Raw genomic sequence first — 18896 nt, forward strand, 5'->3', positions numbered from 1 at the left:
TTAAACTTGACAGAATCAAATCAGACACTTATTATCCATCATAACTTAACAATTTGTGCAAACTAGGATCAATCAAGTGCCAAAGTGAGAGCTTTGTGAGGACACTGAAAGGAGTCAGGGTTTGTGCACAGAGAATGATTCGTTTGGCACGCAGTGAAAATCAGTACATATCCAAAGCAAAAGGAATAAAGAGGAGAAATTAATATATGAAGAGAGTATTAAATTAATTCTTTCCTAAATTCATAATTGTTAAGACTTCTTCGATGTGAAATAAATATATTATATTTGAATTATTAAAGAAACAATTTTAAAAGACGCAATTTCATGCTGTTCTGCAGTGGAAAGCGGTACAAAGGCATCCAAAACATAGCAAAACAAAAACCTTCTTTTTGTCACATCATTTATTCTCCATCTATTTGCCTTTCTCTAATTATGTGAGCCCTGCTCTCCCCCCTCTCTCTTTTCTGGATTGTATTTCCTTGTGTCTGGCACTACAGATAAGATGCAGAAGATAAAGCACATAGATGCTATCTGGAGATAAGACTGCGATGGGGCTAAGATAAAGAAGTAACCGCAGATACGGAAAGGAGGGGTGAGAGTCAACACAAGCTGTGAAACTTTGCTTTGCTGGAAAAAATACACTTGACCTGTGCGAACTGAATGCAGACAGCTAAATCCGTCTCCCTTGTGTTCATGGAGACAAAAAGACAGCCCTGGATAATTAAAAAAAGAAAAAAAGAAAATCAGCCAAATGTGCTTAGACAACATTGTTTTCCATCTCCACTTTAGTCAGACTGTTTTATTTCCACACGCATAATGGCTGTGCCTCTCAGAAACACACACCTCATCTATAAAATCAGCCTGTCATTTCCGAGCGCAACCACCCAGACTGGCAGCTCCAAGTTCATTTCCATGCTCACCTCTTTTCCAGTTTCCTGCATATAGTTGTGCATATCACTTTCTCTCTCTCTAGAGAGAGGGAGATAAATAATATGCAATTTTAGACATTTATAACACCTTTCACAGGGACGATCAGACAGAGGCGTGATGTGACAGGGATTGGATCTGAAGATGACGGAGAAGTGGGTTGGTTTTTAAGAACCGCATAGCCACAACGTCTAGAAAACACGAGGAAGAACAGGACCAGAGACAGGCAGCTGTCAGGCAAACAGCAAATTAAGTGCATTAGAATTTGGCCCTAATAATAGCTTTGGACTCAGCAGCAAAGTCCATTTTATTACTTGTCAGACACTGTGTCTCCTGAAAATGCCCGTTCACCATAGATACACCAGCTCATTGACTAAGTGGACATGCAAAACAAGACATTTTTTTGATCTATTTATTTATTTTTTTTATCGGCATGACCTGAAGATATATTTTTCTTTTTGTTTGATACACTGAACACAACTAGGTTAAATTTGTATGTGGGTTAAGTTATAACAAGCTGAAAACCACCAAGTACACATTCAAACCAATATGACAAAACACCCAGTGTCCCTTTTGAGAGGTTGTTTCATTTTCTTATTTGGCTGGTATGCAGTAAAAATGCCACTGACTAACCAGCTGAATGTTTTTTTTAAAGTCAGACTAAAACTAGATTCTTTAGATCTTTAGATTTTTACAGAGGTACAATAGAAAGCACAGACTAAAAAGCATCACGAAATGACATGGTTTGTCCACGCTCCAGGACAGAAACACTCTGCTGCTGCAACACATGTTATCTACAAGAGAAATATACTCATTGGCAGTGGAGATAGAGGCACAAGCTCTGAAAGACCAGCAGATTTTTTTGGGATGATCACTGCTCGCTGCACCTTTCAAACATTCAACCAGACCAGGCAGACTGCCCTGGGAAGAGCGAACCCAGCTTGGACTTCGGGATGCTGCTGGCTGTTGTGCTCATACCGATACAGAGACTTGTCTCCACCACAACATCCCGGATCAAGCTGTTGCACTTGACCTGGCGGGAACATATTCTGAGCCAACAGGGTGCAGGACTCGTTCACCACTAGATCACAGCTTTTGCCGTTATCGGTCACCTCAGTCTGTCATGATGATTGAGATTATTCACAAAATAAAACAGTAAACAAACACCTACTTCACCTCACTGCATTGCAAAGATGGATAGAGATGAATAAAGAAAAAAAACTTTATGGATTTTTTTAGCAGTACAAACTATTTATGAAAATAAAAAAATCAATGCCTACAATGGACAATGAAAGGTAACACAAAGCATTACTGGCGCCTTCCAACAGTCATAGATTGTCACTTCCATTACACATTCCATCATCATCATCATCATCATCATCTTCAGAACAAATTAAATCTGATAAAGTGCAGTTTCACAGTGACATGTACAAGAAACACGGAATAAAACAGAACTCTCGTGTATTCATTCTGAATATACAGGAATGACTAGGTGACCTTTACTGCAAAATAACAAACACTAAGATTATTCTGGATAATTTAATCCTGCTGTGTGCTCTGCATCCAAACACAAGTTGTGTTTTATGTTTCCTAAACTGAATGAAATTGACTTTTCAGGTGAGCTGCAGTTCACTCAGTGCAGTCCAGGTGCGGGATGTCAAGACACAGACACACACACACACACACGCACACACACAGAAAGAGAGAGACAGAGACAAGAAAAAAGTCAAACTGTCAGACTGCACAGCCTCCCTAAATTGCTGTTTGTGTTCTGCCTACTGGAAACATCCAAATGGAATTGGAGATGAGTGAAACAACATGCCACAGTTTTTAACATCGCATTAAGGGATAGAAGGCAAAGGAAACTGTGCGCTGATCACTGTTTTGTCAGGGAGATGCATTCGGGGCTTGAGTAAAGGGGGAGATTATATTAGTCTTACAGTAAAACAGTAGAAAAGTGTTGCACTGGATTGTCGCAAAGCCATGCATTCCTCTCTTTTTTTACTCTGAGAAAAATCCAATGAAGAGGCAGGGACTGCTTTGAAGGACAACAATGACAAATGCGATTGATCATGAGACGATGGAGCCAGTGTCTCTGGTTCAGCTATGGCACTGGAACAAATAGTACCTTCACTGCTCTATAAGACCAGAATACGATACGATACTAGTATAAAAAAAAAAAAAACAAGATTTACATCTTTCGATATTAAAGAGAAAACGTCCAAGGCAAATAAAAAGGCATAGTTGTTGTCTTTATTGTTGTCTGCACACAATGCTGGTAAAGAAAACATCACTGTACACATACCAACATATTTGTATTATGTGCAGCCTGGAGTTGGAAATCTGCTTGGAGAGGTATTTTTATATAGTGTTGGTACTTTCAATACTTCCAAATGCAGACATTGTATTGTATTGAAAATGTATCAATACTACCTTGGTACACATATGATTGTCTTTTGAGTCGAGGGCCATTGAGCTGAAGCCAGGAAACTGCGATTTCACCTCCTAACATGTTAAAGGCTGATATGTATGTCCAGTCTCTGATCCTGAACCCCTAATCACAGCAACATGTGAGCCTGACTTCTGTGCCTGCGCTTGACCGAACGTGCTATCTATGAGCATAACCATCTGAACACCAACTGTTTCTACTTCCCAACCACTTGCTCAGAGTATATCCCCTACGCTGTGATACATGCTTCCCTTCCTGCACCGCTGCCCCCATATTTCTCTTGCCTCTCTTCTCCATCCTCCTTGTTCTTCAGTTAACAAAAAAAGCTCTGAACCTGTCACTCAGTATGTGAATTGCAAATCTGTGTGCATAGTCTGTGTGTGCATGTAGGTTACTGGGCCCGTTACCTTCAGAAGTGGTGGCCCAAAAGCTAAAGTCAACACCAGACGTTTCCTATTTACACAACAAAGAAATGGAAGAAACTGGGAGAGAGTGAATGAGACAGTTAAAAACAGAGCGAGACACACATGTGCATAGAGAAATGCAAATTATCAACATATGAGTCCAAATTTGCATTTGTAAAAAAATCTGAGTGCTTGCATCTGCCATCGATGAAAAGACTTTTTTTTTTCCAGGAGGAAATTAGGAAATCTGCATTAATTACAGTAGTACAAGGATTTAACACAGCACACATATCAGCTAAAAGTCTTTAGAACCTGGTGTGAAAAGCCACTTTTGTAATAATTCTATCAATAATTACGTAAATCTCAGTTTGAGTGTGGCACCCTGCAGCACAGATGTACAGCAGATGTACTTTACTGAGCTGCTGTTACCAAGCAGAGGAGATGAACTAGCCTGGGTAATACTGAGTTGTCAGTCAGCTTCATCATTCTGATTTATAATGAATGTAAATGCTTAAAACATCTCTGTTTGATTAATTCATTAGAAAAACACACGTTTCCTCCTGAGTTCTGCACAGGCAGCAGCAGTTCATGCTGAATTAACTGTTTTGTCTTCTAAATGTCTCCCTCGCCCTATCAGATATTGACTATCAAGATGTGCTGCTGGTTTCTCCCTTTGAGCAACAAAAAAGCAAAGCAAAACAGCAAAATGTGAGAAATACTTAAAATCAAAGACACAGATACAGCTTCATTTAGCAAGATTTTTGGCACTGAATAAAATAGTTCCCTGAAATGTGAAACCGATGTTAGTACTGCGAATCCCACTGGAAAATGACTCCACAGACTGCAGCTGGTCTCGTCGACATCCAACTCATTTTTGGTGCCCGACTCTGTTGTGGTTGAGTCACCACAGCTCAAATCTACTTTCTGTTCTAGCTTCAAAAGGTAAGCGTACACCTTGGTAATTCCTAATAACAGTAACATGCTTACTGTAAACTCAATGACGCTGGCTATCTAGGGAATGGTCCACACTGATGGGGGTTCTTAAATATTTACTACGTGCACCCTGGACAAGCAGTTTTATGATGGCAAGAGATTTACTTGAGACAGAGAGCATCAGCAAATGTCACGGCGAATCATCTTAGAGACGTTAATAAAACATAGCAAAGCAATGCTTTAAAAACCTCAGTGGCCCACCCTGTCCGATTCAGTACGTCTCTGGGATGTCCCTCTCCAGTCCACCAGAAGAAAATCACAGCTTCACTGACAAGCTGAGTAGGACATAGAACGGACACTAATGCACCCACGCATGCACACAACAGAAACACACAGACTGAATCTTTTATTAGGTTACAACAACTACCAAGAATAAAAATCAGAGAGACATACCTGATTTGAGTTCCTGTGATCACACCACATCTCGCCCGTTGGTCAAATTCACACACACACCTATAAAGCAAGAGGGAAAGTGTTAGATTCAAAATGCACATTTATGTCAGACAGTAACATCTACATAGAAACAAATGCAGAGTAATGTCGTCACTCAGTCAATTGAAGCACCGTGATTTACTCATTCACTCACACTTATTTGTGAATATGAGTGTAATTCGTAGCCTCCTTCCCAGTTAATTTCCCTTCATTCTCTCACATTTCCTGTCATTCCCCATTATGCCATTAAGCCACGCATACAGTGACTGCCTCGCAAACATCTGACGCAAACATCGTTGATGGAGAAGAGCCTTGTACTGTACTGCGCTGTAAGGTTATGTACTGGGAGGATCCTGGGTGTGTTTCTCTGACACCTTTATGGTAATAATCAGCTTGGCTTAATCAATCCAGCCGATTTGTCTTTAAACCGACTCAAATCTTATTTTCTGGACCACGGCTAAACCCCTTTAGACACATAAGATTTTAAAAGTTCTCAGTTTAAGCGACTCAACCATGCATCGCCATAACTCTTGGGACACACTGGTAAACAAATACAGTGCATTCACCAGTATTCATAAATGTCTGACATGTACATCACCTTTTCTTCTGACCAGAAACAAAGACAGGAATCTTTCTGTGTTCTCTGTTGTTTATGCTATTTAGTTTGGAGGTTGGAGTAATAGATTGATTTGTCTTTGGATACAATTAACCCATACTTGACATTTATCTGTGAGCAACAACATTAAACAACTCAGAGATGCTTAAGCATGGATCAATACAGACTATGTGACCCAATTTCAAATTGTATGTGTGTGTGTATATATAAACACACTGTTGAAATTTGCTCAAGATGCTAGTTTTAATTTCCAGCCTTAGCTGCACAATGTATTCACATTAATATCACCCGTTTAATGCCAGGACATGTATGCTGACACAAAATATTATCTAATTTTCTAATCATTTCTGATATAAATGCATTTTAATCAATTGTTAATGACCTATACTGTGACACCACTTTCTCAAATGTTCAAATGTGTTTGGGCTTGGTAAATATCAAATTGTCTTTCTAATGGAGCAAAATGACACGCAGTGAGTCTAAGAATTCTGCAAATTCTAGTAGCATGAAGAGACCTTAAGACTTGTTCACCTTATCAGAGTAATCAAACTAATTAAGCAGCCATTAGATGAAACTGCGGAGCACCACTGAGAACAAAGCAATCTTCTGACAACATGCAGATATTTATAAGCAGAGGAAAAGCAACTGTTATACACATGGTATTTCGACACAGATAACTCAGTAAAATTCCCAATTCCTGAAAATAAACCTTAAATGCCAAGTTGTCATCACAAATCCCTATGTGGAATCAGCCATGCCACTATGAACAGGAGAAAGGCTTTTGCGTGCATTAAGAATGGTTGATTCAAGAAGTGCATCAAGGGCCACATAAAAGAATATTATGCAGTACTGACAGTACTGCATGAATAGGAAGGAGAAGGAGCCAGACAGAAGAGGATATCGGAGAGGAGCGAAGCCATATCAGATTTCAAATGGAGGTGCATACAGCATGATGTGAGTAACTGTGAAACATAGCTCCAAGGAAACATGTGGGAGTGGATAAACACGTCTCAGATGCTTCAGCGGACGATAGTATATGCTCCAGTCACAGACTGCTTCCCAAAGCACTCATTTTGCTCCATTTCCTGCTCCATCCTTTAGTAATGAAGAGCATTCATCACAGTATGGATGTGTCTATGGCTGCACACAAGGAGAAAAGACACAGAGAAGACAAAGACATTGGAAGGACAAGTGATTGTCTTTCTCTTCTACACTGACATGCTGGACTAATGAAATGTCTTAACTCAATCATTATACTCAGTATGGTCTTGACATGCAAATCTTCTGCTCACCATAATTACACACACACATAGGCTCATATAGATCCTGTCAAGAATGGACAGTTGAGATCAGAGCAGTAACACTGATAGGCATGGTCTCGAAAAAATTAGTCACAGCATTCATCAGCCATGCTGCGCTGATGTAGTCTGGTGATGGCCTGGGAGGATCAAGGCTCTGTGAAGGCATTGTCATTGTCAGTGCATGCTGACCATTCTCCTAATGCTGCCTCCTCCCCTCTCATGCCCCTGTGGTCCTGAGGACAAGATTCTGCTGTGCTGCACTGTGCCATGCAGTTTCAGCCTGGATTTCCCTGTGAGCTTTGCAGGGAGTGTAGCCCTCTCATTGTTTAGCACTTCAAAGGAAACAAGGGAAAAGAGAGAAGACCAAGAGAGAGCAGGGGAGAAAAAGGAAATGACAGACACTGGGCGAGAAAGGGAGCTTGAAAAAGGAAAAAGCAAAGGGGAAGCAGCAAAGAAAGTAGGGGAGTGGGAGGGAAAATATTGAGAGATGTCAAAAGTGAAGAGATGGACAGAGTTTGGATGCAAGTAGCTGCTTTCACAGTAGCTCAAGTGCCAAATGAAACGTCCTGCATGTCTATCCAAAAAAACAAAAGGTTCAAGCAGGTCGCAGAGCAAGTTTATCAGGTTATAGTGCAGCTTATCGCACAGATTTATTTAGAAAGTGCAAGCCAAGTGTCAAATTAAAACAACTCAGGATGCTTTTCTTCTTTTATTCTGCCAATATCTAAAGAGCACAGCATTTCTGTTGAGACCATATGGTGCTTTTTTCCTGGCCTTCAGAATAGCTTCTCCCTGCGGCAGTAGTATATCCACAACCACAACTGCCTTTGACATTAAGCAATCTTGTCCCTGGGCCAACAGTCCTCATATCTAAATAATAAAACAGGTGTTTTGTCACTTTGTCCAAAAAACAGCACATATCATACATATATGTTACATAGAACATGGTTCAGGTAACATAGTTCATCTAAAGTACAGAAAGGACATTACTGGGAAAATATCTGCTTTGTGGAGATAATGAAGAATTATGAGGGGCATGAACTCCACCCCTCATTGTTCCACCACACCCTTGATTACCTGTCTCAAAGTCTGACTGTTATGACAATGAAATGGCAGTAGTTAAGATGTGTAGCAGAACGAAAGACCAGAACATCTGCATATAATCACAATTCAATCAGGGCTTAGAAACTGAAAATCCAAACTGAAGTTACTTATTTTCTAGGTGTTGCTTTGTAATTTCAATTTCAACATTTTTATGATTTCCATATTCAAGGTCAATGCAGTGATTTTTTTTTTTTTACAGATTAGCCCAACCAATGTCTACCATTAATCTAATATCAGGAGCATGTTCATGTTGCTGATATTGAGATTTTTAATCAATGACAGTAAATTTTCAGCTTTTGACTTTAACTGAGAAGCACATATGAGATATGATTACGTGGCACATCTTCATTGGGCCTCCTTTGTGTGTGCCTTGCAGCTTCGGCCATGTTAACACAGAAGTGCCACCAGAAACAGCTTTATAGTAAACCCCTATATAAAGAAAGAATTCTCATTGGCTATTTGAATCAATTGTTGCTTTACTCTTTCCACAGTTGTCCTCAGTTGAAGAGCTGGTCTATTTACAAACTCGAGGGTGAGAGATAAAGCAGTGGCATGCAACAATGAAACAGTCACTGCCTATAGAAGGAAGAAATGCAGCTGAAAAAAAGAACGTACTGTAAGCCCAAGATGTGTTTGTATGTGCCATAGCAGCGAGCAAGAAGAGTAGCTCTATATGTCAGGCTGTGAATTTGTTATGTCAAGGATAACTCTTTTATGTTGCTATTGTAGTATTAATTGAATAGGTCTTGTTCAAGATTCCTTGAGCGTAACACTGCACATTGAAATTCCCAAACATAAATCATAACCATCAACAAGCTGAATGCGTGTTGTTGTTACTGTATGATAGCAGTTCTGAAAATGAAAAATTTGCTAGAGGTAATCCTGTCACACCAGTGCAGTCTCCCAACATATAGTGACATGTCTCATGGCAACATTCATCAGCACCGTCAGCACAGGGTGCTAAAAGCAGTTTCCCTTTTATGAATTGATTCACCACGTGACACTCACAGCCTGACAGCCACGGACCTGTTGTGTCAGCCATTAAGCTGAGATATTCCTTATTATTAACATGTGTCATGGTTGATGTGCTTTAATGGAAAGTAAAAGCCATTGAGACACTCTCTAGAGAAGAGAAAGTAGCCACACTCAAACTGCCACTTTGGAAAAGAAGTGTGGACAGTCTAGCAAATGAAAGACAGCAAGACAGAGATAGAAAGAGACAGAGAGATCTTTCCATTTAGTCCAGCAAATTACAGCAGATGCCATTAAAACTTTTACTGGAAGTAAAAAGATTAATGTAATTTACAGAGTTTTGTTCTCTCTATCTCAGCACAACAATTACTACCAGAGTCCAGAAAACACATTTTGAAGGCTCTGGTTTGAACTGAAGGTCTGCCTTCAAGATTACACCGAGGCATTCACTCAGTGTCAACCAAGGGTTAAGAAAACAACTGCATGGCACTCTGTGATAGACCTGCAAATTCCTCAAAATATTTTTGGTTTATGTGAACAAAAACGTCATAATTTGAGCAAATGTTCAGTTGCAATGTTCATATAGCAGACCACATAGATGTATATGTGTTGACTGATAACACACATATACTGTAAATCCAGAAGGGTGTATGATAGCCCAAAGGCTAGGAGGAAAAAGAGCAGCAGGAAACTAGAGGAACTTCATTGGTATTCATTGTTTTTCACAAGGAAGTTTAGCTCTTTAGCTGAACTCTTGCTCTTTTGCTTCCCTCAGTCCAGTACATGGATAACCTTTGTGGCACGAGTGCAGCAACAAAACACAGAGAGAAACGAGGTGAAGCTGTAAACCGAGAGTGATTTGAAAGATTAATGAATGTTGTGTTGTCCCCCTGTTGCTCTTCTGTGGGGTTTATTTTAACTTCTATGTCCTTTCTCCTCAGGTGTGCCTGGTCTGTTCTGATTGTTAAGAGACTGGGAACACTCTCTGCCCCAGCAACTCCCTTTGTTTCGTCTGCTACTTTGTTTTAGGAAGATGGTACAGATTCTTGATTCGAGTCAGGCCACTGCTTTGACCCAGACTGATATATCTCAATAACTACTTCATGGACTGAGATAATGAAAGAGACATTCAAAGTGCCCAGAGAAAGAAGTCTATGGATTCTGGTGTCTTCCTGACCTTTTTTCTAGCACCTCTATTGGGTTGACATTGTCCCACCTGTACAAATACGAATTACAGTGAAAATGATAAACATAATGCCATCAGCATATTAGAATTGTCTTGGTTGCATGTTTATATGCTGACACTAGCAGTTAAAGGCATATGTGCCTCACTTAAGCCCCGCTGAGCTGTTCGTGTGGCTGTAATCTCACCTTACATACTACATACACACACATACTTAACTAGACTTCACCTTCTCTCTGACTTCATCTTTAAATTGAGCCCTTTTTGAAGTTGTGAAAAAACAGTGTCCTAAATTCACATAAGCTCACCTGGTGAAGATATTAACATGACAGTTGGAATAATCAGCATAGATTACACCGGGTATAATTTAATTATTACAGTGTGCTGAATGTCCCTTTCATTAACAGATGAATGGCCATTTGAATTGCACGTGGGTCCATTTGAATTGCATAATAAGGAGATTTCAATAACCAGAGGACCAAGATTATCACTTACCGGACAGTGATTATGTTAGTAGTAATTACCGTTGACCTTACTTTGCAGGAAATGAAAGACCGCATCAGTGATGAAAAAGCTTAACAGAGCATTATAAAGCCAACAGCACTGCTCCAACAGGAGTGTGTATGCTGGTGTCCCCGTTTTCTGACGACACCCTGTAGGTTTTTGCCAAAACAAGACCTTGGTCTGACCTGCTACTAAATAAAACAGACACAGCCGTTAGGTGCTCATGTGGTGCTGTGCCCTATTCTGGAAAACTCTAAAATAAAACCTGTGCTTGATGTGTCTGAGCACCGTATTGTGTAACATGTAACATGTTTCCGGTAAAAATGTCAGGTCTAGAGCTTTTTTCATTAAAACACTACCAGTAAAAAAAGAAGAAGAAGAAGAAAAAAAAAAGGACTGCAGGTTATTGATTGCATGTTAAGCCATTGGTGGCCTTTCCAAAGGTGGCCTAGATATTTCTCTGCGTTCTATAAATGAAAATCGATCACAGGAAAACTATAAACATAAATAGACCACAGCGATTTCTCTTGGACCGCGTTCTACTGCATGAACTTAAGGTCACAGAGGAAAACATCCATAAGCAAGGATGATGTGTTCAATTTTGCCGGATAACCTATCATACTGAACAATAAGGTAAGAAAAAAAAAAACAACTAATACAACTAAAAAACAACTAATAACGAGAACACATTTACAGGCACAGCAGCAGCTAGAATGGAGCATATGTCAGATACAAATAAATTATATTGTGCATTTTTTAATGGGGTTGACTGGCAGTATATTCTCAGAAGGACTCCAGTTGATAGAAACCCTGAAACAGGCGGACATGAGCAGACAAAGTGAATGATTGAGTTGTCATTTTCACTAACAAGAAAAAAGGAAAAAAAAGACTACCATGATCTTTGATTTACTTTTTAATTTCAGGGTTTATCATGCTGTTTGGTTATGTAAAAAAAAAAGAAAAAGCTCCATACCATTATGTGGGCCACCTTGAAAGTGAGAGAGGTCTTCAATTAAAACCTGACATCAGCAGAGCTCCACATTTCACAGCTAATTTGCTTAGATCACAAGGTGTGGATGGCGACTGCACAATCCTGCTGAGTGCCAATAAAAACTCTTGCCCTTTTTTTTCCCACATTCAGAAAACCATTAATGAAGTCTGAGAGAGGGAGCCTCGTTATCCTAAGCCTTACAAATGCAAACAAGTGCAATGGGCCACTTTCTTAAATGTCACTGTCATATGTTGCTTTGATAAAGGCTACACTCACTGTATATGTTGTATTGGGAGTAAATGTCATCCCTCAGAGGAGTGGAAACATAACAGTGATTTATCTCCACTGGGAGTCCTTGATCTAGTGAAACACTCTGAAGACAAAGAAACAAGTTGGTTTCTCTAGTAGTCAAAGAGGCTTTTTTTTCATGAAGCTGGGAGGAATAAACGTGAAATTTATTGTTTTTTGCTTTTGTTTTTTTTGCTCAACTTAATAAATTGTAGTATTAATTGCTAAAGACTTCAAGCCATTATGCATTCATTTGCACACAGCCGTCTACAGTCTGTGCGTTTCTACCAGCATTTGATTATTAATGATTCCATCTGCAGTATACTGTATGTACGCCTCATGTGACAGCGTTAAAGTCTGTATGCAATCAATTGAGGTTTTGGCCGAGTGCTGACAGGTTGGCAGCCTGTGAGCACAGGACTGCACTGGCTCCAGAATCTTTTCTTTTTTTTTTTCATCTCAAGTTGCTCATCCATCAGCAGAGCCATGTCCGGCAATTTCATTGTAAGTATATAGATGCATACATTAGGAAGAATTCAGTGATAAAATTGTGAAAAAGGCAGTTTGTTATAGGCACAGCTCTGTTTAGTAAGAAGGATGAGTGCAGCAAAGTTCAGCTCTAACAGCAGTAAAATCATCTAAGGCGACATTGTCAAACTGTGACGAGTGAGAGGGAGCGTAATTGGTCGTGAAATTGTCACCGCACCTGTGAGACATTCTAACACAGCTTGGAAAGTGATAACCTTCATGATGGGATGCAAGGTTACTCAGGTATCCCCCGCGCCACCCCACCCCAACCACCACACTGAATAAATGCACCGACAAACCTGAAGAAATATTTGTAAAATGCCCCCTGTTGTGGGTGTTATGAGAATGGTGATTGTGCTTCCCAACTGGCTTTCAGATGCAAATGCAGTTTTGGTGTATAAATAGTCCTCCAGTGTCTGGTGTTATCGCAGTTGTCAGGAGAATTCATAAGGGTGGGGGGGGGGTTGAAAAGACAAGGGAGCATATTCTACCAAACAGATTGATTTGGTGTCTTCTCTTCTCTTACTGATGTCCTCCTCAGGAAAGAGGCCAAGACGGAAAAAGAAGTACAAATAAAATGCACAGAGCAATACTCATGGAGCCAAGCCTGATAATATCAGCAGCTTTACTACAGCTCTACTAATCTTCTTATTCACCTTTCAGCTGTTCCCTGTTAGGGGTCGCCATGGCGGATCATCCGTTTTCCTTCTTGCTGGCAAACCTTACCCCACATGCCGTGGAAATCTGATTTCTATGATCCTCATACTTGATTTGGCATAAGATTTTCATGCCAGACACCTTTCATAGCCGAAACCTCCCCATGTTTCCAACCTTGAGACCTGCGGCTTGGAATGCAATGGCCAATGAAAACTGCAAATGTGACTTTCAGAAATTTTCACATGAACTACACTGATAAAGCTTCAATTGTCCACTTTAATCAAGAAGATACATGTTTTCCCACTCAGTTTGTGTGTCTGCTGCTGATATTAATGGAAAATACTGACCAAACAATCATGAATTCTACAATGTTGAAACACCGTGAATGAAATATTTGGTGAAACTTCAGCAGAACAAATTCCTCTGTTTTTTTTTTTTTTTATCTTGAATTGTTCATCTGATGTAACTTAATGCAGACATGCATTTATTGAGGCCTGCTGTGAGGGAATGCAGCCTTAAGGTCGACTGTGAGACCACCTCAGCATACACTTCTCAGTATATTTTATAGCACAATTTGTCTCCAATTTAATTTGTTAAAATAAACGTGAAATATTTGAAATGACCACTTTTCTTTTTTCTCTCTTGCTCTCCCAATCTTTTCTCAGAGTCTAGGGTGGCCTTGAGACTACACAGACTTAGAAAATGAAACGCTAGTAATTCAGAGTGAGTCTGTTTCACACGCAGCACGAGTTCTCAGTCCACAGCCTGAGGTAAGACCACTTCTGAAATACACAGCACACAGTTCGGGGGTAATTCTGATGCAAAGAGAGCTGATGTTTAATTAAATCAACTTTTACTGTAATCTACATTTAATTCAGTACTAAGGCTGTAGCGGTATCTACAAATATCAACAGCAGATATCTCTGCCGAATCAATGGGTGAGAGCACATGTTGCTAGTCTGAAATAAATATATTGTACCCAATTTAATCCACAATGTCAGCTCTCTTCAAATAATGTGCTTCCTGCAATTCATGTGCTATAGACTTTTTCTTTTAATCATGTTTTTGCTTTTTGTGAAATGACTAAATCAGAGTGCTCTGGCATGCTGCATTTCCAATCCCTGTAGCATGATAAGTGTTTATCCTCACATATGGAGAAGAAAATTCACTTATTTCACTGAACCAAAAAGTCATTTTCTCTATTGAATGTACTACCACTCACTGGTGAGGTAATGGTCCTTGACCACGTGCATTTACACGCTGCTGTCAACCAAGAGCGTCGTAGTCCACATGCAGCAAAAACATCAAATTCCTCATCTTGCAGTGTGTGAAACAAGATGCAGAAGCACTAGGACATATGGGAAGCCTCTTTATGCAAAAGGTTAAGGATTTTTGCTAAGCAGAGCAAAATGCAGAAAAAAAAATAGGACCTTTTTTTTTCAATTTAATTGAGCCTCTCACATTAACTTCAAAGCGACAGAGAAGTAATTCCCACTCTTTGCTGGTGTTCATTTTCCCAAGCTAAAACCTTGTCCTCTTCATTAAAAGCCCATTCCTCCTCATCCCCTTGAGCCTGTCATGTTCAAACAGTGTTCTCAGCTCCTTGCTAGGCTGGATTAATGAAATATTTGATATAAAATGTCAAAATAAGGGAAGAGCAGCGTGGACTAGGGACCACGGTGATTATCGCAATAGGAGAGAGAAAAATATAATGAGGCACAGTATACTTTTTTTCCTTCTTTTCTACAACGTACACTGTACTGTGGTGCTTAAAAGCTGAAATATAAATTACCTTGAAGAAACCTTGCAGCTTGCCTCAGAATGACAATTTCCGAATACAGGAAGCAAATCTCCAACTGAGGTTGAAATGTCCTTGCATCTTTTTCATAGAACTCCTCAGCGGTGATGGATTGTTGACCTCAATTTTCACCGTGAACAGTAAATTGTAACTGCTTAATTGTAACTGGAAAAAACTGGCTATGCACTATATGTGATAACAATGCTGCACTCCAGTATGACAAAAAAAAAAAAAAACATAAATTTGCAATAGCTGTGACCTCATACATGCATGTATACACACACACAGAGTAAATTTCAGCCTCACAAATAAAAAGTTTTGGTCGGAGCGAAAAATGTTACACTTCTCTCACATGTTATTATAACCCCCCCCCCAGAATCAATTCAGAAGTTGTTCAGTTCTATTTATTTATTTGCATAAATGGCCATCTGTGATTTGGCTCATGGCCAACTTTTCCAACCATTGTGCAAGTCCATGAATCCATCCATTTAGAAGTTATGTGCCTTTTTTTTGGTGACTCCCATTACCATGCATCTTTTAGCCAATAGATCTTTCATATATTGACATGGCATAGCAGGGAAACACAGGTTTAAATATTGAAATTAATAGCGGTTACATTCCATTTGGTTTAGCAGGACTTTCCAGTGAACCAACATGCAAAATAGCAGCGCTTGTGTTTATTGGACACACACACATACACATGCACACACACATCAAACAGTGTGGAAATTTTTGTGGGCTGCCCAGCAACTATACAGCTGCTGGTCCACTGCAGTTGACCACCACCTGTCAGATCATTGTGATTCATTGATCAAGTTTCTCTACACAGTCTAACACATACAGCAGAAAGTGTTTTTTCCCTATGCATTGTTTGTCAATTTGTTTATTGTAAGAGATATGCAGAACTCAGTTTTCCTCTCCTGGGAATAAGCATCTAATTATATGTTCCCCTCTCAGTGTCCGTCTGTACGTACAATGGCCTTTTCAGGCTGAAAGGCCTGGAGTGGACTCTCATTATTCAGTGCCTTGACATGTACTATGGTATTTTAGTCAAGCTCTTCAGCAAACGTCTAGCGCTACAAGACAAAGAGGTTAATTAGGTGAAGGTGCTCCTAATTGACTGGCCGAACAACTCATGACACTCACTTCCCCAATCAACACCCGACAAGCTGGTCCACAGACACAGCGACAGGAGTTCAAGAATCTTTGAGGGGTAATGAAACAGCTAGGTGGAATTCCAGCAGTTCAAGTATTACAACTTACACCTCTTCCATACACAAGTACTATTTCCAGTAAAAAAAGGAAGATCTTATTGATATTATTCTGATAGAAACATCAAACGCAGTGGAAAACTAAAAACAATTTGCTCATTTGCTTGAAACCAGACTTTTAAGTGCTTGCACACAAACCAAATCTCTGAAGGGTCACGAGGGCACTGTTTTCCTCAAGTGGAAAATGTACAGTATCAAACATGCATTTACAAGATGGAACGGTTACTCAAAATGACAGCAGTAAGCCTGGGCTGTAGGGTCTGCTCATTGTAGGGCAACTAATGGAATATGTGCGTTACAAATGAGGCTCTGCATTAGTTTTGATCAAGTCAAGCTCTACTTCATCTGACCTGATTATCAGTAGATGTCAAAACAATAAAATCCCTCTCTTATGATGAATGTGTTTGTTTGTTTATTTATTTTCAGGCCACATCAGTCAAAAGTGTGCTTTGATTTATATTCAATCTAAGACTGCCATGTAACTGTGTGAAGGCTTTGCTGAAAAATTCCACAGAATGAAAAGTGTTAGAGAGAACATATTCTCTAAAATTACAGTATTCCACAAAGCAAAGTAACAGAAAAATTACACCTGAGCCAAAATAAACCTCACTAAGTGAAACTGCTCCTGAATCAATAAATCCCAAAGACCCTCCAGAGTGACATTGAATGGGCCTCCAAATGGGCTGTCACCTGGAATGAGGAAGCTTCATTTCTTTCTTCACCTGGAAGTAAATATAAGAACAGACTCCAGGCTCATGATTCAGCCATTTCATGCATTAAATTTCCGTTTTGTACATTTAATTTTTTTTTTTTTTTTTTTTTTTTGCTCTTGTTAGAGCACAACAGAAACATGGCTGCTGTGAGGAACCCATTTCTTCTATCTGTCCCACTTCTAGACCTGCAGCTAAACTGCCAAGTAATACTCATGTGGAAAAAGTAAGACGTTCAGTCCCTTGGAAATCAATATATGACGATAAGGGATTGAGTTTAGTTTATTTATTTTTCTGTGTCTACAATCAAAGTGCTAGAAATCGTGTGATGTTTCACTCCAAATGCTTAATGAAGATAAACCTTAAAAAGTGTGTGCCAAAGAAGTCCTTCTCTGCATGCAGCTAACAGCTGGATATTGTTTTCATGCAGTAAAATAGACTGAGAGCCTCCAGCTATGTGATCTTTTGAGACTATCTACTTCTCTACAGATTTCAAAAAAAAAAAAAAAAAAAAAAAAAAAGACAGCCGTGGTCGTTTGTTCAAACAGCTTAAAACAATATTTAAACCCAGTGCCAAAGCAGTGAAGAGTAACTTTTCTTTTGGCCAAATCTGACAGCCAGTACGCATATCTAATAGGTTTTGGCCAAGTACATGTACTACAGCTACCGTATGAATATTCACTCTGCTCTCCAGTTGGGTGCAATTAAACCACTGCAGACAAAGAGGCTGCAGGAAGATGACATAATTAAAAGAGCGCCCGTCAAAACTTAAATGGCGGAGAACGACGGAGGTATGATGCTCATGTTTGTTTCATGCTAATTTGAAATCAGATGTGAGGTTTTCATCTTCTGCTATTTTCAGTCTCTTCCATGGAGCAGAAACTTCAGTATGCGTATCTCTGCGAATATCCATTTTATGAAACTTTATGAAAGAAATTAGAACAGCATGAAACGGACTCAGGGATCATTTTTTGAAATGAATGTTTTACATGCAGGTCAGGTCTTTGTAAGCTGTACTGTCTGGGGCAAAGTTGTTAACCATTATTAAAATATCCCACAGCAAAATATTTTCGTTCAACATAGCTTTTTAGTAATTCTTGATTTTGCCTCATGAATAAATCTGATCGGCTGTCAATCAACAAGTTAGAACTGAGAAATGTTGGAACGTTCACTAACGTTTTAACCTCTTGTTCATTTAAATTAAGCAGCTGAGTCCAAGTGAACCATTCAAAATCTAAACCCATTTCTTCTCAGCAACTTTTGACAATCCACAGAGCTTTATGGCTGAAAGTGTGTGGTTATTTTCAGAACTCAGTACACATTGTATGGTGAGAAAAATAAGTCACAGTTTTAGGTTATCTATTACTCAAAGCATAATTAGTAAAATGTCATCCTGGAATCACACATCGTGTTCCCACAACCTGTGACTGCCTCAGAGCTGCATGACATCGTGTACATATCACTATTTTTAGGCTTGAAATAAATGCACCAGGAGAGCCGCATGTGTGTGTTCAAGACAGGGAGAGCGAGCATGAGCATGAGAATTTGGAGATGTTTATTGGTGAGGTGGGGGCGTGGATCTTAAATGCATCAAGATTCATCCTTCTGAGACTAAATTCCTACACAGGCCTCAGCAGGTTGTTTTGGGTGTTGATTTTCTTTTCTGGTCTGATATTGCCAATAGTGTAAAATAAAAAAAAAATTGAAGTCCAAGCATGATCATATCGATGGTGTTCTTCTTGGCAAGGATTTTGGGTGCAGGTCTCCA

General features: G+C 39.5%; 1 protein-coding gene across 1 annotated transcript in view; it reads right to left on the reverse strand.

Annotated features, from left to right (window-relative positions):
• LOC124065958 (protocadherin-15-like) overlaps positions 1–18896 on the reverse strand; it is a 181045-nt gene that overhangs the window by 156504 nt on the left and 5645 nt on the right. Inside the window, exon 2 of the mRNA XM_046401945.1 lies at positions 5167–5226. The gene's annotated coding sequence lies outside the window, so the exon portion shown is untranslated. The remainder of the gene's footprint in view (positions 1–5166; positions 5227–18896) is intronic.

The sequence above is a fragment of the Scatophagus argus genome, chromosome 10, assembly GCF_020382885.2.
Source record: "Scatophagus argus isolate fScaArg1 chromosome 10, fScaArg1.pri, whole genome shotgun sequence".
Lineage (NCBI taxonomy): Eukaryota > Metazoa > Chordata > Actinopteri > Scatophagidae > Scatophagus > Scatophagus argus.